The sequence below is a fragment of the Callithrix jacchus genome, chromosome 1 (assembly GCF_049354715.1).
Source record: "Callithrix jacchus isolate 240 chromosome 1, calJac240_pri, whole genome shotgun sequence".
NCBI classification, from domain to species: Eukaryota; Metazoa; Chordata; class Mammalia; order Primates; family Cebidae; genus Callithrix; species Callithrix jacchus.
Window position 1 is genome coordinate 133,836,536 of NC_133502.1, and position 26,566 is coordinate 133,863,101.

At 39.3% G+C, this 26,566-nt stretch overlaps 1 long non-coding RNA gene across 1 annotated transcript in view; it reads right to left on the minus strand.

Moving 5' to 3' along the window:
• Positions 1-1,595: 1,595 nt before the first annotated feature.
• Positions 1,596-26,566, minus strand: part of LOC144582230 (uncharacterized) — a 30,366-nt gene continuing 5,395 nt past the window's right edge. The window contains exons 2-3 of the long non-coding RNA XR_013534653.1: positions 3,229-3,316; positions 1,596-1,678 (exon numbers count right to left, since the gene is read on the minus strand). This is a non-coding gene — a long non-coding RNA (uncharacterized LOC144582230). The remainder of the gene's footprint in view (positions 1,679-3,228; positions 3,317-26,566) is intronic.

Sequence of the window (26,566 nt, forward strand, 5' to 3'; positions counted from 1 at the left end):
TGTATTTGTTGAAGCCCTAACCCCCAGTGTGATGGTATTTGGAGGCAAGGCCTTTGGGAAGCAATGAGATTTAAGTGAGGTCATGAGGGTTAAACTCACATGATGGAATTCATATCATTATAAGAAGAGACAACAAAGAGCCTGCTCACTCTTTCTGTCCCTGCACTTGTGCACACAAAGAAGAGGTCATATGAGCACACAGTGAGATGACAGCTGTCTGCAAACCAGGAAGAGAGTTCTCACCAGACCCAATCATGCTGGCACCCTGATCTCACACTTCTAGCCTCCAGAACTGAAAGAACATAAACTCCTGTTGTTTAAGCTACCCCGTCTATGCTATTGTTATTATAGCCCAAGCTAAGACAGGTGGAAAGACAGAGATATTTGGAGAAGAGCCATTTCTACAAAAACAGAGTTGTTCTAAATGAAATAGACAGTTATTTCATCTTCTTTATGCTAATATTTATGAAAGTTTCATTTAACACCACATGGCCAGTGCCCAGGCCTGCCACCCTCAGAACAGCAAACAAAAGGACACAATTTGAGGAACAAAAGAGTAGTGGAGTAGTCACAGAGCCTCTCAGAAGATGGAGCTGTCAATCAATTTTCCACACATAATGTCCTGCTCCAATTGTAGCAGGTAAGAGTAAAGACACTTCCTGATCCTGTGAAAAAGCTGGAGCCCTGCCGATGGAGATGTCTGGGGCCAATGGTGGGCTGGACAATTATCTGCTGCAGCCCTTCTGCACCTGGGCCCTCTTTAGGCTTTGTACCTTGCACTCCCCATGCCACTGTAGCACCTGGTAAGCTGAAGTGAGGTATTTGAAGAGGTCACTGGCCTCCAACAAAGAATAACTTAAAAGAAAATGGAAACTGCTAAATTCCACTTGACAAACCAGGTTTGTTCAGTTCTGACTTTTGCAAATTTGAAACTTTCTCTTTGGCAACATATGATTCTGTTACATTAGGGCTCATCAATGTTAAGATACACAGCTAGGTCTACCAGCTGCCACTGCTGAAGAATGAAAGAATCACTCAGAGAGAAATCCATTTCTGATAATTTCACAGTTTTCCTTGACTATTAAGAAAAATAGAATAAAACGTCAGTGCCATGCAGGAAATGAAAGCTCTGTCTACAACTCAAGATTTACCTGTTTTTTAACAAAATTGATTGGGATCAACTTGAGATTACTGCTAGAAGGTACAACATTTTCCTTTTAGATATGTCACTTGTTTTTGTTTCCAATCTGGGCTCAAAAGGAACATTGCTAGTGTTCTTCCAGTGGCACAATACAGTTCTAGAAGAGTTAAAATAAGAAACCCTATCTGCTTAATCTGCCAGAAAACACTGGAGAGGAGCAATCAGCTCTGGGAAGAGTTGCTCTGAATGAGGTGTGCCTGGCTGCTTTAGGCCATGCTGTTTGTCAGTCTTTCAAAATTCAAGTCATTACCAGATGCTGATCTACTATAATACCATGATATTTTATCTGATTACACTTACCTGATTGTGCCTTATCTGCTATTTGCCTTCCCATTCTTCCATGTATATTAAATGCAGGTGCTTTTATTATTCTGAAAGCTAGAAAGTGTTGACTGTTCTGAATATAAATGGGGATATTATATCATTAACTTGCTCCGAAAGCAGGGCCATTCACTGTGGAAATCACATGCAAGGTACCTAGTGGAGACACAATAAACCATAATGTCTTGAGAAAGGAAGCAGTGAGGAATGGATAAGGAGATAAGAATTTAAGGCATTGTTAAAGGAGGATAATCTTCAAAATCCTATTTGGTTCTTTCAAACTAGCATTTGTTGATAATACAACCTTTATATTGGAAACTTTGTTAAGTTCATAAAAAAAATCTTTTGGGAGAGTCATCACAACATGGACTACTATCTTTAATAGGATTGCATAAAAACGCTATCACTGACGTTCCATGGCTTGTCTACGTTAGGAGGACATTTTGAATGTACTAGTCTAATCTTTTAGAGAAGTATACTTTGCTTTGGCAAATACAGTCTTACCCTACCTGGGTGTATTGCTCAAATAAGGTAAACAAATGGCCAAATGCTTTAAGCATTTTCCAGACATTAAAAAGTGAGTAGCTTAGAATCTGGTTGCATATTTCAAAGGAAGTAATACGCAGTGAATTAAGGCAGAACCGTGACAATGTGCAGCTGCCCACTAGTCTGGGGTTATACGCTCTGCTTAGCTTCAGCTACATTGGCCTCACTAAAAGTTAATCCACAGTTATTTAAGTGGAAATTTTCAGAAAATCCATTTCAGAGCGAATGTTATGTGAGAGTTTAAATGAACCGCTGCCCTCCGTTGGATAGAATATCAGATGCCCTGTTCATATTTACTAGTGGGTCAGATTCCTCCAAGATGTAACAGTTGTGTAAAAGGACATAGGTTACAATCTTTGCCTGAAAGACTGTCACCAAAATCATCTGACTATCAGATCTGAAGGTGTGAGTCAGAGACAAGTGTGAGGGCAACCAGGAACATGAGGAGTAGGGTAACCCAGGAGGGTGCAGCTTCTACTCTCAGCCTCCTCCCAAATTCTCTGTGCCAGGGAATGCTAAGATACACAGCTGGGGCTACCAGCTGCCAGTGGTCAAGAATGAAAGAATCTCTCTCAGAGAAATCTGTTTCTGACAACCTAACAGTTAGGTTAGAGACCAAAGCGCAAGACTAGGTGCTTCTCCTCTCTCCCTGCCACTCACCATCATGTATAAATGCATAGAGTATCCATTTTCTTTCACCTGAACAAATGTGTATTTATAACACCTCTTTAAGTTAAGGTTGTTCTTTAATCACAGAAGCCTTTATTATTCTGAACCCACATGCATGAAAACAAAACATGAATATGGACAATGGTCTTACCGTTTTGATAATTTCATATTAGACATATTTTCACAGGAAAGACATTTTAAGAAGATTCTCATAACCTGATTAAACTTCATTTATTGGTGTACATAGAAAAATCATTTTAACTGCATATTATTTTATATCATTTAGAAGAGTTATCTCAAAAATGTTAAATATTAGTGAAAAGGGAAACATATTTTAAATATAAATGCTCAAACTATAGAAATTTTAGAGGAGAGCATAGGAGAATATGCTCATGACTTTTGGGTAGCCAACATTTCCTAGCTCACAAAAGCAGTAACCGTAAAGGAAAAAAGAGATAAATTGTACTTCATCAAAATTTAAAACTACTCACCAAAAGACACCATTAAGAAAAATAAAGAGGCAAGTCATAGACTTGGAAGAAACATTTGCAAAACATGAATCTGACAAAGGACTGGTACCTAGGATATAGAAAGAACTGTGATCACTCAACAATAGAAACATAAACTCAATTAAACATAAGCCAAAGATTTAAAGAGTCAAATTACACACTCAAATACACACACCCACAAATACACAATACACACTCAAATACACACACACACACACACACACACACGTGTTCATTAAGCCCATGAAAAAGTGCTCAGTGTCATGCATCATCAAGAAAATGAAAATTAAAAGCACGAAGAGACACCACTACATACATCCCCAGCATGACTATGGTTAGAGACTGACACCATGACGTGTGGGCCAGGGAACCAAGTAGATAAAACAGCACTTCAGATGGAAAGGTAAAATGATGCAACCACACTGGGAATAGGCCTGGTAGTTTCTCCAAAAAGGAAACATACACCTATCACATGACCAGCAGTTCCACATGCAGCTATTTACCCAATATCAGTGAAAAATACATTTGCAGGGCCTGGCACAGTGGCTCACACCTGTAATCCCAGCACTTTGGGAGGCTGAGGTGGGCAGATCACCTGAGGTCAGGAGTTCAAGAACAGCCTGGCCAACATGGTGAAACCCTGTCTCTACTAAAAATACAAAAATTAGCTGGGCGTGGTAACACATGCCTGTAATTTCAGCTACTTGCCAGACTGAGACAGGAATATTGCTTGAACCTGGGAGGTGGAGGTTGCAGTGAGCAGAGATCATGCCACCACACTGCAGCCTGGGCAACAGAGCAAGACCCCATCTCAAAAAAAAAAAATACATTTGCAAAAAGACTTGTGCAAGAATACTCATAGGCACTTTTATCATATGGCCAAAAACTAGAAACCATCTGTGTCCATCAATAAGAAAACAGATAAACTGTGGTAAGCAATGAGACTTACACACAAAAGAACAAATCACGGAAACATGAGACAACATGGATAAATCTCACAAACATGAAGAGTGAAAGAAGTTTTACACAAAAGTATATACGTGTGTATCTTATGAGTTCATATACATAATGTTAGAACATGCAAAACTAATCTAGAGTGAAAAATCTTCAGAACAAAATGGCCTCTGGGGTTGTGGGAGGGATGTCCTGTCACGGAGAATGAGAAAACATTGTATTCTATATTTCGATAGGTTATACATGTGTGGCTGTTCCTCAAAACTCAGGGCCAGGTACAGTGGCTCATGCTCTAACCCCAACACATTAGAAGGCTGAGGCAGGAGGACTGCTTGAGCCCAGGAGTTTGAGACCAGCCTGGGCAACAAAGGGAGATCCTGTCTCTACAAAAAATGGAAAACGTAGCTGATGTGGTGGTGCATGCCTGTAGGAGTCTGGAGCAGGAGAATCACTTGATCCCACAAGGTCAAGGCTGCAATGAGCCATAATGATGCCACTGCACCCCAGCCTGAGTGACATAGTGAGACCCCCATAAAAAAAAAAAAACAAGAAACAGTAAATGTACTCAAGGTGGTGCATTTCAATCAAAAGAAAAATGTAAACAAATATTAAAGTCTAGTTAATATATCTGAAGTATTTAGGGGAAGTGGGAGGAAGTGTCTTCAACACACTTTGACATAAATCACAAATCATAAGATTGATGAATGAATGGATAAATAATAAAGCAAGTATAAGAAAATGGTAATCATAGAATCTAGTATGTGGGTGTCTACTCCAAAATGTAAAACTTTGCTATGTGCTTGAAAATTTTCATAACAAAATGTTAGAAAAAAACAAAAAATACATATTAAGTGCCATATGTATGGTAGTAAACTGCCTTGGTATTAACCTTCCAAGGTCTCACTATGTTGCCAGTTTATTAAGTTTCAAATTATAACCACAACAAAGTCTTATTCAGTTCTTAGAAACACACCAACAAGCTTAAATTTGGTAAGCTCCACAAAAGCCAGATTTTTTTGCCTGTTTAACTGGTTAGAAGCACCTAGTACAGTGTTTGATACATAGTAGATAGGATGTAGTAGGTGTTAAATGTTTGTGGAATGAACTTTACTACATATGGTTCTCTTTTTTTCTTTCTTTTTTTTTTTTTAGAAAGATAGAGTCTTGCTATTTTGTCCAGGCTAGATTCAAACTCCTGGGTTCACATGATCCTTCCACTCAGGCCTCCCAAGTAACTGAGAATATAGGTGTATGCCACTGTGCTCAGTCACGTACATTTATTTATTTTTTTCTTTTTAGAGACAAGATCTTGCTATGTTGCCCAGGCTGGTCTCAAACTTCTGGGCTCAAGTGATCTGCCTGCCTCAGCCTCCCCAAAGTGCTGAGATTACAGGCATGAGCCACCACTCCTGGCCACATATATTCCTTAATCAAGCTATTTCAGTGCTTTTAGAAATGATGTGAGATGTAATAGAAAGCAATGCAAGTATCTTCTACAACCTAGCCCATAACCAAAACATATTCCCAAAGTATAGGTGATTCTAACACTGTAAAATGTTAATCATCGAACTAAATTGATTTTAAGATGATGATGGGAGTTAATAAAATAGAATTCCAAGGATCCATATAGTAGAATTCCAAGGATCCAGTTTATTTATGGATTTATTAATCCATAATTTATTATTTAATATAATAAAATTATTAATAAATTCATAAATAAAATAAGTTTAATTTACTTGGACACCAGAATTATCTGAGAGTTTTCTAAACACTACAGGTTTCTGGCCAGATGTGGTGGCCCACACCTGTAATCCCAGCACTTTGGGAGGCCGATGTGGGTGGATCAGGAGGTCAGGAGATCAAGACCATCCTGGCCAACATGGTGAAACCCTGTCTCTACTAAAAATTAGCCAGTCATGGTGGCATGCACCTGTAGTCCCAGCTACTCAGGAAACTGAAGCAAGAGAATCACTTGAACCTGGGAGGTGAAGGTTGCAGAGCTGAGATTGCACCATTGCACTCCAGCCTGGTGACAGAGCAAGACTCCATCTCAAGAAAAAATAATAATAATACAGGTTTCTAGGCTATACTTTGGTGATTCTGAGTCAGCAGTTACATATTCTTTAAACAGTCCTCACATAATTTCAGTTCATAACGAAGTCTGGCAATCAACGATCTTGTTCATTTCCTTTTAACTACTTTAAACATATCGTCTAAAAAGATAGCAAGAAAAATAACTTTTATTTAGTGTCTCCATACCAAGTACTTTGCTTATTATCCCATTTAGATCACAATTTACAATTTAGAAAATTAAAACTAGGCAATTTTAAGTCATCTGTCTAAACTCATTATAGCTAGTAGTGGAGGAACCAAAACCAAAAGCCAGGTGGGTCTACAAAGCTAGCACACTGCCACAAACCTTTCCAAAGATGACAAGAAAAGAAGTGGCTGAAAAAGTTTCTCATCTGGCATTACAAACAGGAGTAACTGATATCATGCAGAAAGTTCTTAATTTCTTACTTAAATGCCTACTGATACAATCTCGGCTTCTGTCTGGCTCCAATATCAGTGGAAAAGAGCAGCTGATCTGACCTTTTATACACGGCTTCAAGAAAAGCTTCATATAGAGAAAGAGAGAGGAGAGAGACTGACTACTAGTCTGGAACTCCTGGCCTCAAGTGATCCTCCTGCCTCAGCCTCCCAAATAACTGGGATTACAAGTGCGAGCCACCATTTAGGGCAAGAATGACTCCTAGAATGAGTTACACAAAACCCAGAATGTGCCTATATATAAAAAGTACTCAAAATTATTTTTTGTTAATCATAACTAACAAGTATTGAATACATATAATATGCCAGGGACACTTTTCTATGAACTTGACATGTATCAACTTATTTAATCTAACAACTCATTGAAGAAAATTCTATTGTTATTCCTCATTTTATAGATGAGGAAACTAAGGCACAGAGAAACTTGAAGCCAAAGTTCACAAAGTGGCAGAGCCAGGATTAGAACCCAAGCAGTCTGACACCAGGGCAGAATTAATATTTGGTTATATTCTTTTTTTTTTTTTTTTTTTTGAGATGGAGTTTCGCTCTTGTTACCCAGGCTGGAGTGCAACGGCGCGATCTTGGCTCACCGCAACCTCTGCCTCCTGGGAATGCTCCTGCCTCAGCCTCCTGAGTAGCTGGGATTACAGACACGCGCCACCATGCCCAGCTAATTTTTTGTATTTTTAGTAGAGACGGGGTTTCACCATGTTGACCAAGATGGTCTCAATCTCTTGACCCCGTGATCCACCCGCCTCGGCCTCCCAAAATGCTGGGATTACAGGCGTGAGCCACTGCGCCCGGCCCAATATTTGATTATATTCTAAGAAAACTACATGATAGTTCGGGGTCTTTCTGGAACGTATTTTCTTTTTTTCTATTTTTGAGATGGAGTCTTGCTCTGTCGCCTAGACCAGAGTGCAGTGGCATGATCTTGGCTCGCTGCAGCCTCCACCTCCCAGGTTCAAGTGATTCTCCTGCCTCGGCCTCCCAAGTAGTTAGGATTACAAATGCGTGCCACCATGCCCAGCGAAACTTTTGTATTTTTAGTAGAGATGGGGTTTCACCATGTTGGCTAGGCTGGTCTTGAACTCCAGATCTCATGATCCACCCACCTCGGCCTCCCAAAGTGCTGAGATTACAGGTGTGAGCCACTGTGCCTGGACTGGAATGTATTTTCAAGATCTAGTAAGATACGGAACTTCTACTCCTTCCTACTATTTGAGGAGGCATCATTAATTAGATCATGATGTTCTAGGCTGAGTCTTGGGATCCTCTTTAACATAGCACTCAAAGCAGCCCTTACTATCATTTGGAGATGATAGATGAGAAACCTGCTACTCCTCACATAAACAAAGAGACCTACATACCACTACCGATTTCCTGCCCTCTTTGCTCCACTTCCCAATTGAATGAGAACTTTCTCATGGAAAATATATGATTGGTGTTTACTAGGCTATTGGAGCTGAAGAATACAGTACCACTATCGATGATTAATAATTCTCTTACCTCTCCTGCAGCTACTCGAGTAAGAAGATACAGGTTCTCCTCCCCTGACATTCACAAAAGTTCACTAATGGCATTCAGGTACAAACAGAGCAAAGGGATCAATGGTCCATGGACCCTGTTCTTTCCCAGGGTGCTATTCCAGCGGCCAGAGGAACCTCCCATCACTTAAGACTTTTGTTTTATTTGTTGTTGTTCTTGTTATATTTGGTCTTCTATCATTGACTCATAGTTCTCCCATACATTTTAATGTATTCACTGCATCAGAGCCAGGAAAACATTTGCCTGGTGTGTGAAAGAGCCTCTGGTTACAGAATGAACTTTGCCTCTCCGTAATTTGAAGAAGGAGAGTCCCTACCTTAAAGTTACGTCCTATTTTGATGCTCAAAACCTTAGTAAAATCACAGCAAAGGGAAGAGTCCTGACTTTGGCATCACACAGATGAAACTTGGCTCTGCTGTTCTCGTGTATTACTGTGGGCATGGCATCTGTGACACGGGGATAATGATCCCTCTTCCTAAGGCTGTCTTAATGAGTGAAGACAACACATATAAAGTCCTCGGCACAGTGCCTGACACACAGTAGTAACGTTATAATAATGACTATTACTACCTTTACTGCTAAGCATTGCTGTTGCCCTTGGTTCTCTCTTAAAATGCCACTGTTGATGGTGTGTGTAACATATTCAGTCCCTGCTGTCTCTGTGTGAATGAAGGTTTCTTTCCTCTCGGTGGCCAGGGCTGTATTGATAGGGCAAGCCCCTTTGGCAGGAAGGAGACTCCAAAGGAGGCAGTGGATTGTCACAAAGACAATTGACTTAATTCACAATTTTGTCGAAGGTTATCCATCCCAATGTGGTTAACATTCCCCATACATACAGCAGTTTTGCCCTGCCAAGAGACATACTGAAACAAGTCATTTAAAAAAAAAACTTGTTTGTCCAAATGTAAGAAAGGTATAAAAAGCACTGCAAATGAAGTAAACACTGTAGGCAAACTATTAAAAATGGGGCATAGGCCAGGAGCAGTGGCTCACGCCTGTAATCCTAGCACATTAAGAGGCAAGGCAGGTGGATCACCTGAGGCCAGGAGCTCGAGACCAGCCTGACCAACATGGTGAAACCCCATCTCTACTAAAAATACAAAGAAGTAGCCGGGCATGGGGGCCAGTGCCTGTAATTTCACCTACTTGGGAGGCTGAGGCAGGAGAATCACTTGAACCCAGTGGGCGGAGGTTTCAATGAGCCGAGATTGCACGATTACACTCCACCCTGGGCAACAAGAGCAAAACCCCATCTCGAAAAAACAAAAATGTGGCATAGTTTTTAACTGTTTTCAAATCTCTAACCACCCTGCCTGCCTCAACCTGCTAAAATACTGGCGGTGCCTCACAGAGCATTTCAGGGCATTTCCTGCCACCTCATTTCTTGTCTGCAGAAATGGATAAGTGATTGTTTGGGTTTATATCTCATGTGAATGTTCAAGTCATATTCACTTGATTTTAGATCATCTGCTTATTCATTTATAGAGGTGGGAATTTTGGCAGGCTTCAAAGAGGGAAACCAGAAACGTCAGCCAATATGCCTATGTTAGTCTGTTTTCACACCGATACAAAGAAGTACCTGAGACTGGGTAATTTATGAAAGAAAGAGGTTTAATTGACTCTCAGGTCCACAGCCTTAACAGGAAGCATAGCTAGGAGGCCTCAGGAAACTCATAGTCAATGGCGGAAGGTGAAGAGGAAGCAAGCACTAGCAGAGATATATGAAGTCCCTGCTGTCTCTGTGTGAATGAAGGTTTCTCTCCTCTCTGTGGGCAGGGACATTTAAGACACAAATATTTTATTGGCAGGTTTCATGGTGGCAGGAAAGAGAGTGAGCAGGGAACTGCCACACACTTTTAAACCATCAGATCTCCTCAGATCCTGTGAGAGAACTCTGTCACGAAACAGCATTAGGGGCTGATGCTATACCATTAAAAACCACCTCCTTGATGCAGTCCCATCCCACCAGGCTCCGCTTTCAACAAGGAGGGATTACAATTCAGCATGAGATTTGGGTGGAGTCACAGAGACGAACCATATCAAACAGCTACAAGTTTATACTCCCTGTGGCACATTTTCTGGAGAAACATGGCCTGGAAATGCCTTTGGCTATCAGAGTTATGCAAGCCCCCTGCATAACATTAATACAAGTTAATCGACGAGCATATAGCAAAGACATTGTATAACACAGCTTCATGAATATGACACAAGTAAAACAACTAAGCCACACAAATACTTTTACTGACTTATATTTTACAATATACACCCTGACGTTTAAGACACAAATATTTTATTGGCAAGCGTTCACAGATCACTGATAAACTTACACTCCTTTCTCATCCCATGACATCAGGGTTAAATTCAACTCACTAAACAGTCATGGTAAATTTCAAGTTAAAGAGTAGAGTTTCTAGAAGTGGCATAGGGTAGAGGGGAAATCTCTTCTTATTTGCCACTAAAAATACAAGGCACATCCATATACCAATGCTCAGTTGCTGATCCGTTAAGCTGTAAAAATTTCTTAATTTCTAGGGACTCACTGAAACCCAAGGATTTAGATTGGAAAACACATACAGCATTCTTAAAAGTTAAAAGAAGTTGAGAAGCTATTTGCTTATAGACTAACTCATCCATCTAGAGATTGATCTCTGCCAGATTCTCTGTAATTCTGTTACTGTGTTATTTATGAAGAGCTGTGGCATCGTGTTTCAGAAATTACCAACCAGTCAGCACTGATGGGTACGTATTTTTCTTGTTCACTCAGTGGCAAGAAACATATATAATAAATTCTTAGGAACTTTATGTCTTTCAGTTAGAGTCAAAATAACTGCTGACTCAATGATTTGCTACAAAATCTATTCCTGGGTAAAAGGGAGAACCACCTACTACAGAAAAGAAGTGTTTCAGTACTTCAGCGTTTCCAACAAGAAAGAGAGGTACCGATGAGAACTAAATAAGAAACTATGTTCTGTGACTGAGAAACTGTATCTAAATATTTCTATACTATTTTTACTTTTTCCCAATGGAAAGCTAGCAACAGATTAACTACTCACATGCCCATTTGATTTAAAAAAAAATTAAATAAACTTATTTTATTTTTATGGTTACAGATAGGAATTATTAACCATTTGCTTTTGTATTAGTTAAACGTCAAAAAAATAAACATTATTTTATGGCCAGAAAACTGTTATTCACAGACTTGGACATTTTATTCCCCAACAATTTTTCTTTGCTGTTTAAAAAGAGCCTAAAGCTAGCATCACGTAAATTGTTTTCAAAATTCATTACCTGCAATACTAAGAAAAACAGATGATAATACAGTGTGTCATTGCAAATGAAAAAGGCCTTAAAGAGTTTTTAAAATTTACTAGAAGTTTCAATTATCTCCTTTATTTATTTATTTATTTATTTTTTTTTGAGACAGAGTCTCACACTATTGCCCAGGCTGGAGTGCAATGGTGCAATTCTCCTGCCTCAGCCTCCCAAGTAGCCGGGATTACAGATGCGCACCACCACATCTGGCTAATTTTTTTATTTTTAGTAGAGACAGGGTTTCACCGTATTGACCAGGCTGGTCTCAAACTCCTGACCTCGTGATCCACCCACCTTGGCCTTCCAAAGTGCCGGGATTACAGGCTTGAGCCACGGGGCCAGGGTTTTTTTTTTTTTTTCCAATGATCTTCTTTTGAGGAAATAGTTAAGAAGAATAAAAGACAACCACAATCAACTCACACTGTTAAAAGAAATGAGGGTGGCACCAACAACTACCAATTGGCAGTTCTGCTAACTAATGCTCTTACCCAGGTGAGTATCTTTTCACATGAGAAGAGAATATGGATAAATCAAGTAATTTTTTACTTCTCTTCTTCTTCAAAAACAGAAATGAGTACACCTCTAAAATCAGACACTACATCATAGAAAACAAATGGAAAGATAGGTTTTTGCCACGTAGGGCAGAGAATAGAGGAAAAATTAGACTAAACAGAGGTGGAAAGATAAATCTTAAATTGTCAAAGAGTATGTTTTGATCCAGATTTACTGAAATTAGAGAAATACCCTAAAGAACAGAAGTCAGAATAAACCAGCTGAAGAAAAATGTTCTTTGAAAATACTCTGATGTGCACCCTAAGCCAGTTACAGATATTATCATCTTGGCTATTTATAGTCAAAGGCCAGTGTGATAGATTGTGCCTAAGATGGCTTCCAATGACCTGCACCTTTTGATATTTATGTCCTTGTACAACCCCCTCCGTGGAGTATTGTCTGGACCTGGGAACTCATTTAAAAATGACAGACGTCACAAAAATACTCTGGCCTCTGTCTTGCTTATCCTTTTTTGCCCTCTTGCTTGCTTTACTGGGAATCAGGTACCAAGTTGTAAACTGCCCTATGAAGAGGCCTACATGACAAGAAACGGAGGAAGGCCAGTGGCCAGGAAGGTCTTCAGTCTAACAACCATAAGGAACTGAATCCTCCCAAAAATCACATGAGTAAGCTTGGAAGTGGATCCTCCCTCAGCCTAACCATCAGTTGGGTCAGCAGCCTCACTGACCTCTCAATTGCATCCTTGTGAGAAATCCAAAGTCAGGGGATCTCGTTAAGCTGTATTCAAATTCCTGACTCAGGGAAGTTGTGAGGTTAATAAATGTTTGTTGTTGTAAGCTACAAAGTTCTGGAATAATTCATTATACACAGACAGATAATTAATATAGCCTGTTTTCTGAAGCCATTGAATCAAAGTATTTTCTGTAATGAGATTCAAATGTCCCCTAAATCTTGTACAGCAATTCTGCTTCTAAATTCTCTACTGGCTTTAAAAAGCATTATTCCTTTAAGAAATGTAGTATCATAATAATTCACAACCTCCTTCTGCAAAGTCTCGAAACTATCTGTATATAAAAGATTCTGGACCATTTAGCAGTAACAAATAATAAAATAACTCCAATGTGGAAACTGAATTCAGCAGAGATCTATATTGTCTCTGGGACAGTTATAGAATGTGTATAATATGCCCATGGAAACTAAATTTAACATTTAAAGATTCCAGTCATAAGAAATCTGATATCTCACCCTGTCTCAAAAGAAAAAAAAAAAAAACAGTAAAAAGAAATCTGATATCTCACTAAATGTAGAGATATAGGAAAACATGTTTTGATATACAGAGAATGTAGCTAATTTTTACTAAAAGAGTAAGACAAAACAATAGAAGGACTTTTTTAAGGAATATGTTGAGTTTTTATTAAAGTTTAATACAGGTAAGCTAATAAATTATAATATTCAATGAATTTTTGCACGAGAATGTACCAGTGTAACCATCACCTACAATAAAATAGAACATTATCAGAACCTAGAAGTCCTCCTCACTCCCCCACCATGTCTAGCTTCTTTCATTAAACATTACATTTGTGAGATTCTTTCATATTGCATATAACAGTAGTTTTCTCATACTCATATAACATTTCATCGCATGAATACAGCACAAATTAATTATTGATTCTACTACCAATGGACATTTGGGTTGTTCCAAATTTTGGCATTAAAACTACTTTGACTATGAACATTTTTATATATCTCTTCTTGTGTAATATAAGCATATTTCTAACGAGTACGTATCTAGGAGTGAAACTGTTAAGTCATAGGGCATATGTTTGTTCAGTTTTAGAAGTTACTGCTTAACAGTTTTCCAAAATAATTGTACTCATTATACTCCTACCAGCAGAGTATGAGAGAATGGTTTAAATTTTAGCAATTCTGATGGCAGTTTAGGCACACTTCAGTATGGTTTATAGAGCTCTAATGACTAATAAGGTAAGAGAAAAACCTTACTATTTCTTCCCTCTTTCAGGAATGTGAGTCATTAGTTATCTCCTTTGTGTCAATAAATATAATCAAAGTGTTCTCATTCTTGAAAAATAAACTGAACAAACAAACAAAGAAACAAACAAAAACTCCCATAGTTCTTTGGAAGGCTGATAATGTTCTGTTTCTTAATTGAGATGGTAGTTATATATCTGTTCAATTTACATTAATTATTTAAGCTATTTATAGTTTTATGCACTTTTCTGTATATGTGTTAGTTTTTTTTTTAATTAGAGAATATGCTGGAGGCATCACATTGCCAGGCTTCAAACTATACTACAAGACTACAGTAATCAAACAGCATGGTACTGGTACAAAAAAATAGATAAATAGACCAATAGAACAGAATAGAGAACCCAGAAATAAAGCAGCATATCTACAACCAACTGATCTTCAACAAAGTCAGTAAAAAATAAGCAATGGGGAAAGAATACCCTATTCAATAAATGGTGTTGAGAAAACTGGCTAACCATATGCAGAAGAATGAAACTGGACCCCTACCTATAACCATACAAAAAAACTAACTTGAGGTGAATTAAAGACTTAAATATAAGATCTTAAACTATAAAAATCTAAAAAAAACCCTAGGAAATATTCCTCCGGATATCAGCCTTAACAAAGAATTCATGCCCAAGTCCTCAAAAGCAACTGCAACAAAAACAAAAATGGACAAGTAGGACCTAATTAAACTAAAGAGCTTCTGCACAGTTAGGAAGACTATCAATAGAGTAAAAAGACAACACACAGAATGAACAAAATAATTCACAAACTATGCATCTGACAAAGGTCTAATGCCCAGAATCTACAAGGAACTTAAACCAGCAAGAAACAAACAAATAACCACATTAAAAAGTGGGCAAAGGACGTGAACAGACACTTCTCAGAAGAAAACATAAAACAAAAGATTAAGAGGCCAAAAAAGATTTTTAAAAAAGAGCTCAACATCACTAATCATCAGGGAAGAGCAAATAAAAACCAAAATGAGATACCATGATACACCAGTCAGAATGGCTACTACTAAAACGACAAAAAATAACTATGTTGACAAGGTTGTGGAGAAAAGGGAACACACACACTGGTGATGGAAATGTAAATTAGATCAGCCTCTGTGGAAAGCAGCTTGGAGATGTCTCAAAAAGCTAAAATTAGAACTGCCATTCAACCCAGCAATCTTATTACTAGGTATATACCCAAAGAAAATAAATCGTTCTACCAAAAGACACATGAACTTGTATGTTTATTACAGCCCTATTCACAATAGCAAAGGCAGGGCATCAACTTAGTTGACCATCAGTGGTGGATTGGATAAAGAAAATGTGGTACATATATACCATGGAATACTATGCGGCCATAAAAAAGAGTAAATCATGTCCTTTGCAACATGGATGAAACTGGAGTTCATTTTCCTAAGCAAATTATCACAGAAACAGAAAACCAAATACTGCATGTTCTCACTTTAGTGGGAACTAAATGTTGTGTATACACAGACATAAAGAATTCTACCTCTGTGCTGGACATAGTGGCTCATACCTGTTAATTCCAACACTTTGGGAGGCCAAGGCGGGCAGATTCTTGAGGCCAAAAGTTCGAGACCAGCCTAGCCAAAATAGTGAAACCCTGTCTCTTCTAAAAACACAAAAATTAGCCAGGCACACACTTGTAATCTCAGCTACTCGGGAGGCTGAGGCAGAGAATCTCTTGAATCCAGGAAACGGAGGTTACAGTGAACTGAGATCATGCCCCTGGAAAACAGAGAAAGACTCTGTCTCAAAAACAAAAAATAGAGTTCTACTTTTGTTATAGCAGAGTAATGTTGTAACAGACTGATCCTCTCAATGAATAATAAAAATATGCAAACTCTGGATAAAATATAAGAAACAAGGATCCAAAGACTCTGGAGAATAAGCCAAGGCAAGCGGACTTTGGAGTAGAGTAAAAATTTAGACAAGGGAATTCACACAATGTGAGTTCCTTACCACTTGTGGCTTTGGCCTGAGAATAGTCTGTGGGTAGAATGTGATTCAGGGCAGCTGAGTTCCCACAGAAAGTGTGACAACTTTCTTGCCAATGAAGATGAGGACAGAGCCAGAGGAAGCCATAGACTCCCTAAACTGTGAGTAGTAATTCTAGAATGAAGAGAAGTAGGGAAAGGGCTCACATACTCTATATGGAAACTCTTCCCAAGTCTCTGACTGACCTAAACCACGTATGTAATACATACGGCAGAATCAAAGCAACTTGTTTTTAAGGCTAGAGGAATGAAACTGAGAGTTGAGCTGCAATCCGTTAAGTTTGAAATTTGAGTCTAATCAAACTAGCTGCCTGTTGAAGCAAAAATGCCAACACTCTTTAGAGGAATATAAGAAAATAAACCATATTCTATTACATAAAGGAATATCATAGAATTCAGAGGCTCCACAACATAATCATCACACTCTCTATTCAAAAGAGTCCAGAAGTGCCCAAAAATGAAAACCCAAGAAAATGTGAAATTTGATTTATTCAAAAGGGAGAAGACAATTTATGAAGGGTAAACTGAGATAACCGAGATATTGGAATCATCAGACAAAGATGTTCAAGTAGTTATTATGACTACATTCAATGAAGTAAAAATAAATAATGTCCAGATGAATGAAGAGATAAATATCTCAGCGCAGACAAAGAAAATATGGTGGCCAGGTATGGCGGCTCATGCCCATAATTCCAGAACTTTGGGAGGCCAAGGCAGTGGATCACAAGGTCAAGAGATTGAGATCAACATGAATAACATGGTGAAACCTCGTCTCTACTAAAAATACAAAAATTAGCTGGGCCTGGTGGTGCGCACCTGTAATCACAGCTACTTGGGAGGCTGAGGCAGGAGAATCTCTTGAACCTGGGGATGGGGAGGTTGCAGTGAGACAAGACTGCCCCACTGAACTCCAGCCTGGTGACAGAGTGAGAAAAAAATAGATTTCAGAGCAAAAAATCATTAATAGTAATAAGAATGTTAGCTCATAATGATCGAGAAGAATTAAAATAGATGCAATAAAAATGATAACAAGGATATCACCACCAATCCCACAGAAATACAAACTATCATCAGAGATTACTATAAACACCTCTGTGCAAATAAACCAGAAAATCTAGAAGAAATTGATAAATTTCTGGACACTTACACCCTCCCAAGACTAACCAAGAAAGAAATCAAATCCCTGAAAAGACCAATAACAGGAGCTGAAATTGAGGCAGCAATTAATAGCCTACCAACAAAAAAAGTCCAGATAGGTGAACCAGATAGGTTCACAGCCAAATTCTACCAGAGGTACAAAGAGGAGCTGGTACCATTCCTTCTGAAACTATTCCAAACAGTAGAAAATGAGAGAATTCTTCCTAACTCATTTTATGAGGCTAGCATCATCCTGAAACCAAAACCTGGCAGAGACACAACAAAAAAAGAAAATTTCAGGCCAATATTCCTGATGAAAATCCTCAAGAAAATACTGAAAAACAGAATCCAATAGCACATCAAAAAGCTTATCCATCATGATTAAGTGGGCTTCATCCCTGGGATGCAAGGCTGATTCAACATACGCAAATCTATAAACATAATCCATCACATAAAGAGAACCAAAGACAAAAACCACATGATTATCTCAATAGATGCAGAGAAAGCCTTCAACCAAATTCAACAGCCCTTTATGCTAAAAACTCTCAATAAACTAGTTATTGATCTACGTATCTCAAAACAGTAAGGCCTATTTATGACAAACCTACAGCCAATATCATAATGAATGGGCCAAAGCTGGAAGCATTCCCTTTGAAACTCAGCACAAGACAAGGATGCCCTCCCTCACCACTCCTATTCAACATAGTATTGGAAATTCTGGCCAGGGCAATAAGGCAAGAGAAAGAAATAAAGGGTATTCAGTTAGGAAAAGAGGAAATCAAATTGTCTCTATTTGCAAGCAATATGATTGTATATTTAGAAAACACTATCGGGCCGGGTGCAGTGGCTCATGCCTGTAATTCCAGCACTTTGGGAGGCTGAGGCGGGTGGATCACGAGGTCAAGAGATTGAGACCATCCTGTTTAACATGGTGAAACCCCATCTCTACTAAAAATATAAAAAATTAGCTGGGCATGGTGGCGTGTGCCTGTAATCCCAGCTTCTCAGGAAGTTGAGGCAGGAGAATTGCCTGAACCCAGGAGGCAGAGGTTGCGGTGAGCCGAGATCACACCATTGCACTCCAGCCTGAGTAATGAGAGCAAAACTTCATCTCAAAAAAAAAAAAAAATGAAAAGAAAGAAAACACTATCTATAGATTCAATGCTATCCCCATCAAGTTACCAATGACCTTCTTCACAGAACTGGAAATAACCACCTTAAACTTCGTATGGAACCAAAAGAGAGCCCACATAGCCAAGACAATCCAAAGCAAAAAGAACAAAGCTGGAGGCATCACAATACCTGACTTCAAACTATATTACAAAGCTACAGTAATCAAAACAGCATGGTACTGGTACCAAAACAGAGATATGACCAATGGAACAGAGCAGAGGCCTTGGAGGCAATGCCACACATCTACAACCATCTGATCTCTGACAAACCTCACAAAAACAAGCAATGGGGAAAGGATTCCCTGTTTAATAAATGGTGTTGGGAAAACTGGCTGGCCATGTGCAGAAAGCAGAAACTGGACCCTGTCCTGACACCTTACACTAAAATTAACTCCAGATGGATTAAAGACTTAAACATAAGATTTAACACCATAAAAACCCTAGAAGAAAACCTAGGCAAAAACCATTCAGGACATAGGTGAAAGCAAGGACTTCGTGACTAAAACACCAAAAGCGTTGGCAACAAAAGCCAAAATAGACAAATGGGATCCAATTAAACTCCAGAGCTTCTGTACAGCAAAAGAAACAATCATTACAGTGAACCAGCAACCAACAGAATGGGAAATATTTTTGCAATGTAACCATCAAAGGGCTAATATCCAGAATCTACAAAGAACTTAAACAAATTTACATGAAAAAAAAAACCCCATTCAAAAGTGGGAGTAGGACATGAACAGACACTTTTCAAAAGAAGACATATATGAGGCCAACAAACATATGAAAAAATGCTCATCATCACTGGTCATTAGAGAAATGCAAATCAAACCACACTGAGATACCACCTCACGCCAGTTAGAATGACAATCATTAAAAAATTAGGAGACAACAGATACTGGAGAGGATGTAGAGAAATAGGAATGCTTTTACACTGTTGGTGGGAGTGTAAATTAGTTCAACCATTGTGGAAGACAGTGTGGAGATTCCTCAAGGATCTAGAACTAGAAATATCATTTGACCTAGCAATCCCATTACTGGGTATATAGCTAAAGGATTAGAAATCATTCTCTTATAAAGACACATGCACATGAATGCTTACTGTGGCACTGTTCACAATAGCAAAGACTTGGAACCAACCTAAATGCCCATCAATGATAGACTGAATAATGAAAATATGGCACATGTATACCATGGAATACTCTGCAGCCATAAAAAAAAAAACGAATTCATGTCCTTTGCAGGGACATGGATGAAGCTAGAAACTATCATTCTCAGCAAACTGACACAAGAAAAGAAAACAAAACACTGCATGTTCTCACCCATAAGTGGGAGTTGAACAATGAGAACACATGGACACAGGGAGGGGAACATCACACACTGGGGCCTATCGGGGTGTGGACGCCCAGGGGAGGGATAGCATTAGGAGAAATACCTAACGTTAATGATGGGGTGATGGATGCAGCAAACCACCATGGCACATGGATACCTATATAACAAACCTGCACATTCTGCACATGTACCCCAGAACTTAAAGTATAATACAAAAATAAAAATAAAGGCTTTGTCTCCTTTCAAAAAAATAATGTTAGTTCATAATGATAAAGGGATCAATTTTTCAAGAGTGTATAATAGTAAACATTTATGTACTCAACAAGTTTCAGAAGACTTGAATAAAAAATTAATGAAATTGGAAACATGGACAAATTGACAATTGCTAGATATTTTGATACTGCTCTGTGGTAGGCAGAAGTTTAAGAGCACCCCCCAAATGCTCACCCCCTGGTATACCTGCTCTGGTTCATCCCTGGCTGGGACTTGTAAATATGATGGAATTTCGCTCCCATGATTGTGTTAGATGGCAAAAGTGTAAACACTCTGTAGGTGTAAATCAAGTTACTTATCAATTGACTTTGACTTAATTTAGAAAGAGATTAAGTCTCTTGGGTGGGTCTGACCTAATCAGGTGGGCCCTTTTAAAGCGGGGACTAGAAGTCAGCAATGGAAGATGTCAGTTTCTCTACCCTACTGGACCTTGGTAAAACAAGCTACCATGAGTTCTACAGCTGCTAATAAGTGAGTTTTGCCAACAACTACATAAGCTTGGAAGAGGCCCCCAAGCCTCAGTTACCACAGCCTGAGCTGACACCTTCATTGCCATCTTCTGAGATTCTGGAGCAGAGGACTCAGTTAAACCATCCCAATTCCTGATTCATGGAAACTGAGATAATAAATGTATGCTCTTTGAAGCCCAATTTGAGGTGGTTTGTTATGCATCAACAGAAAGCAGGCTTTCTTTCAATAAGTACAGAAGACATAAACAGAAAATAAGAATATAGAAAGATTTGAACAAAACTATCAAGCAAATTGACCTAACTGATGTTTATATAACACTCCACCTGACAATACCAGAATACATCTTTTTTTTAAGTATTCATGGAACACTTACCAACATGGACGGTATTTTAGGCCCTAATAATAAATCTCAATAAATTTTAAAAGATTCAAGTCAAATGAAATATTTCCTGACCACAATGCAATTAAATAAAAAATCAGTAAGAAAAGATCCTTAGAAAAATCTCCAAATATTAGGAAACTGAGAAACATACTTCTAAATAACCCATGGTTATTTAGAAAGAAAAAGTAAGCAGAAAACAATTCTACCAGAAATATTGTAAAACACCACAAACACTGAGCACTTATAACTGCACAGTTTTAGGTAAAGGGGCTGGGTGTGGTGGCTCTCGTCTGTAATCCCAGCACTTTGGGAGGCCAAGGCGGGTGGATCGCCTGAGGTCAGGAGTTCCAGACCTGCCTGACCAACATGGTGAAACGCCGTCTCTACTAAAGATACAAAAATTAGCTGGGTGTGGTGGCGTGTGCCTACAATCCCAGCTCCTCCTGAGGCTGAGGCAGGAGAATCACTTGAACCCGGGAGTCAGAGGTTGCAGTGAGCCAACATCGCCCCACTGCACTCCAGCCTGGGTGACAGAGTGAGACTCCATCAAAAAAAAAGTTTTAGGTAAATGAACAACCAAATGTAGATTTAATTATTGTATTGAAATACTTTAAAGTGCAACTCCTACAGAGGGTAATAGAGCTCTTACTGCAGGAATAGAAACAGGATTGTTACATTACCAAATATTTTTCCTATAGGCTGACAAAAAGAAGCTCTTAGTCTGATGGCAAGGAAAGACAAAAGAGGAATCATTGCTTGTGGAAACCAATTTATTTAATCATTTTGAATCTCTGTTATGTATTCCTTTTTTTTTTTTTTTTTTTTTTCTAAGATGGAGTCTTGCTCTTTTGCCCAGGCTGGAGTGCAGTGACACCATCTCAGCCCACTGCAACCTCTGCCTCCTGGATTCAAGCAATTCTCCTGCCTCAGCCTCCCGAGTAGCTGGGATTACAAGCAGGCACCACCAAGCCCAGCTAGTTTTTGTATTTTTAGTAGAGATGGGGTTTCACCATGTTGGCCTGGCTGGTCTCGAACTCCTGACCTCAGGTGATCTGCCCACCTTGGCCTCCCAAAGTGCTGGGATTACAGATGTGAGACACTGTGCCTGCCCCTGTTATTTATTACTTGTCAGCACATGCTGTTAGTTCAATTAAATATAAAAACCTAAAGATCACTCTTCTCTCCCACCCCATCATTTAAACAGAGACAGAAATTTAAAACATTAAAGGAACATTTTAAGTTTATTATGTTTCTATTGCTTTACTGAGATATTGTTTGCTTATTGAACATTTTGCAACAAAGATTATTCATTGCTTTTATTAGTTAAGTTTAAATATTTACAGGGATCATTGTGAAAATACAATTTGGGACCTCTCTTTTCAAGATAATACAAACACAAAACTTTTAAACAACGCACTCAGAAAAAATTTTCATTGCAATTCTGCACAGAATTGTGAAGAAGCCTGAGACAGCAAACTCACAGCTAATAAAAATTTCAATTTCTTGACTAGTGTAATTGAACTCTTTGACATGTTACAAAACCCATACTTGTTACACCCATAGTATATGGTATTTCACTTTAATAATACCTCTAGGTTTTCATCATTCAATGGCAATCGGCCATAAAAAAATCTTGTTCATATTGACTCACAGACATAGTGGCTCATATTGCCATGGGAAAAAAATTGTATTTGGAGAATCTGTCAAGAGAAGAATATTAAGCAATGTATGTTAACAAAATGTGACGCCTACCTCTGCCAAGCATAAAAGCCTTTTATCTCGAATTATGTTCTTCATCAAGTTTATACCTTTAAAGTGTCAAACACAGCCTACTAGTTCTGGGGCTAATTTCAGCTTTCAGTAATCAACATATCTTATGCTTCAAATGACATTAAGTGGCTATCTACCACAGAGTGCACAAGTCCATTTCCTTTCTTCTGTTGTTTCAGTGAACAGAAATTATATCATTTCTAGCATTTCCAGCAAATTTAGAGTTTGACTACAACCAGGACTCAAAGTAAATGTTAAGTGGATATAAGTGTGTTTTCAAATAGCTGCATAAAGGTAACACCTCATTTATCCAGTAAGTTAAGAACCAGAGCTGCCCAGTCTTCCTACACCAAAACATAAGTTCTTGCAAAGCTTATTTGCACACAATTGCACATGAACCCCATTTCTTGCAGACTGATTCATCATTAGATACATCAATTATCGTATTGTGCTGTGATACTTAGAGCAAGCAAGAACTCCCGAGTGTGTTATTTGCCCTTGCACTAAATAGGCTTCAAGAACCACGTAACCGCAGCTCTGTCACTTCTTTCATTGCCGGATGTCATTTCTCTGTTGCACGTACTTCCTCTGCACATCTCCCAGCACTTTCTCCCACCTTCAACACCCTCTGAGCTTCGAGAATGAGCAACCATAGTTAACATACAACTCTAGAATATTGAGACTGTACCTTTTTTTTTTCTTTTAGAGATAGGGTCTCACTCTCACCCAGGCTGGAGTGCGGCCACACCATCATGGCTCACTGCAGCCTCAACCTCGGGCTCAAGTGATCCTCCCACCTCAGCCTCCCATGTAGGTGAGACTACAGGCACACACCACACTCCTTGATGGCTCACAAGTTTAAATACTCTCAGGAGGAGCTACTATTTAAGAGTTCCTGAATTCCACATCAATGCACTTAATAAATATTGAGGATTCAAAAATAACCTTCAATGAAATGCCTTTCACTAAAAGCTTTTGAAAATTCAAAGTGATATTAATTTACAAGTGGAGACATGAAAACCAGTTCTGACAGTTATCATATGTTGATGTAAATATGTCATAAAAATGGGAAGATTGTTCCAGCTGAGGAACAAAAAAAAAAAAAAAATGGGAAGATTGATTTTATTTACTCAACTTGGAAAGCCCTAAGTTATATAAGACTGGTTTTTGCCAAATTGCTTAAAATTCACATCCTGGCAAAAGAAATTTTGTAATTCTGATGAAGATTTTCCAACTACAGGTTAGATGGGAAAAGATGATACAAGGTATAAAGAGAATAGTTGATTATCTAAACATGTACTTTAAAAAAAACCCAGAGATTAGTTATTGGTTATCCTCCATATTTTCGCAGCCACGTGGTATTTACAGTGATAGTCTTCGGTTCTTTCTCCTGTGACTACAGCAGCAGTTTGATTAACTAGTGCACAGCAAAAACCATTTGATAGGCTTTTGAATGCGTAAGTATTATGTCACATATTTTAATGTGAATAGCAAGAACTATAAAACATGAAACCTCACCCCCCAAAATGCAGAATTTTAACAATTAAATTTGGCTATAAACAAGGTAACTTAATTAGCACATTTTTTTGACTGTCCTAAATTGTTTATTAGGTATGAATTTTACAAACTTTACTTATATCGGCGGTAATGGTGGAGCTGGAGAGCACTGCGCCTTCTCCAACCTGCCCGGTGAGAACCACCAGTAGTGTGATGGAACTCAGGGCCCTTTCCAAGGCCACGGCCTGCAGATGTCAGCCCATGCATCTCCCTGTGTTTGTGGACTGGTTTGGTGATCCATTGGGTGTCAGGATTTCTTCTGATAGCTTTCTGGAATGGATCAACGAGAATAACCTCAAAAATGTTTTATGTGGAATCTTCGCCAACCCAGTAAGAATTCAGGACTCTTAGAGCCCCACAGTGGCGTCAGCTCTCTCCTCTGCAACAGACTGAAGGCTTCGAGCAAACTTCAGCTGGTTAACACCATGATGGACAGGCTTGCCGTGGGAACTGGGCATTTTTGGCCACCACTGGGGACACGAATCCTATATATAATGTAACCTTGCTTGGCCTTGTAGCCCAGTCAACAAGCTTTATCAGGCCAGGTGGGGCCGGGAGCCCTGTGGAGAGCAGAGCTGGCAGTACTGCCAGCAGCGGACCCTCAGAAGAAAGCACATGACATCAGACTGCTTCCTTCTCCACAGCTCCCGGATGTACTTGCATGCATCCATCTTGGCTTACCTGATGGCTGCGCCAGACAGAAAGGAAAGAGCTGTACTCAGCACTTTTTCTTTTTCTACATATTGCAGATTTGTTGTGGAAATAAACATGGGGGTTTATATAATCATGAATAAGCCAAAAGACTTCATAATCAGATTTTGATTTGATATGTTAGTGTTCTTGGTATTATATTCTCTTCTTCCATGTTTACTAACAGAAAAAATCCCAGAGAAAAGCTATTATATGTGTTTAATATCAAAACAATTGTTTTACACCTATCGAGTACATCGTTATCTTTTTCACGAATGGAGAGAAAGACTTTACATAATGTTTACTGATGCTTCTGAATCTCTCTACAGCAGAGAAATTTTTTGTTTGATTTTGTTTTTCTCGTGACTACAATAGACTGATAAACACAATAGGCAATAATACCAAATTTCCATCAATTTGGTGATTTTTAAATATCACACTAAAGACAGAATCTTATTAAAAATCCTATGTCAGACCAGGTATGATGGCTCAAGCCTGCAATCCTAGCACTTTGGGAGGCCAAGATAAGAAGATTGCTTGAGGCCAAGAGTTCAGCCTGGGCAACATCAGGGAAGGCCCCATCTCTACAAAAAAATTAAAATCAGCTAGGTGTGGTGGTACCTGCCTGTAGTCCTCCCTATTTGGGAGGCTAAGGTAGAAGGATCACTTAAGCCAAGAAGTTCGAGGCTGCAGTTGAAAAGGGATAGTTCCCTTAACCCCCTTTGGGGTTGGCTAGTTTACCCAGCCCACAGCTCTCGACCCCTCACAGGAGGGAGAGCACACAGGTGATCAGTTGCAGGGGCCAGGACGGGTGCTTCTGGATGCAGGCAGGAGTAGAACTGTGCAGCCCCACGGCAGTGTCTGGGGGGTACCCACGATGCCCCTGGAGCTCCAGAAGATCTGTGTTACTGAAAGAGTGTGCTCTTTTAGTTTTGCCATCCATGGACAGCTTAAGTGTTTAACAGCTCAGTGAAGTGTCAGGTGACAGCCTTTTGCATCTACCCTATTGGTACCTGAGTTTTTGTCTAGCATCCAGGAAGAATCAGGTCACACAAATGAATTGAAGGGTGATGAATGTGGAGGATTTTATTAAGCAGTGGAAGTGGCTCTCAGTGAGGTAGGGAGCTGGAAAGGGAACAGAGTGGAAAGGTGGTCTTTCCCTGGAATTCAGCTGTTCCTGGCCAAACTCTTCTCTGAAGTCGCACTGTCAAGCTGTCCTGCTGAAGTCAAGCTGCTTCTCTCCAACATCTGGCTGCTGCTTCTCTTCTCTCCTCTGCTTCTCCACTCTGCCCCCCTGCCCCTCTACCAGTGGAGCCTAGGGTTTGTATGAGTACAGAATGGGGTGTGGAGCAAGCCAAAATGCAACATTCAAGCTGGAAAACAGGAATCCATGTTCTCACTTTGAGCCACAGTCCCAGGCATGAGCGTGTGGTCCTCACTGGGACAGCCCTCTTCTACCCAGTATTTCCCAGCCTCCTGTCCATATCACAGTGAGCACTGCAGCCTGGGCAACAGAGCAAGACCCTGTCTCTTAAAAAACAAAGATCCTATGTCAAATGTATTTAGAGGGGAAAAAAAATCAGTTACCAAAGCTTCTAGTTCTTTCCTGGAATTTGAGGG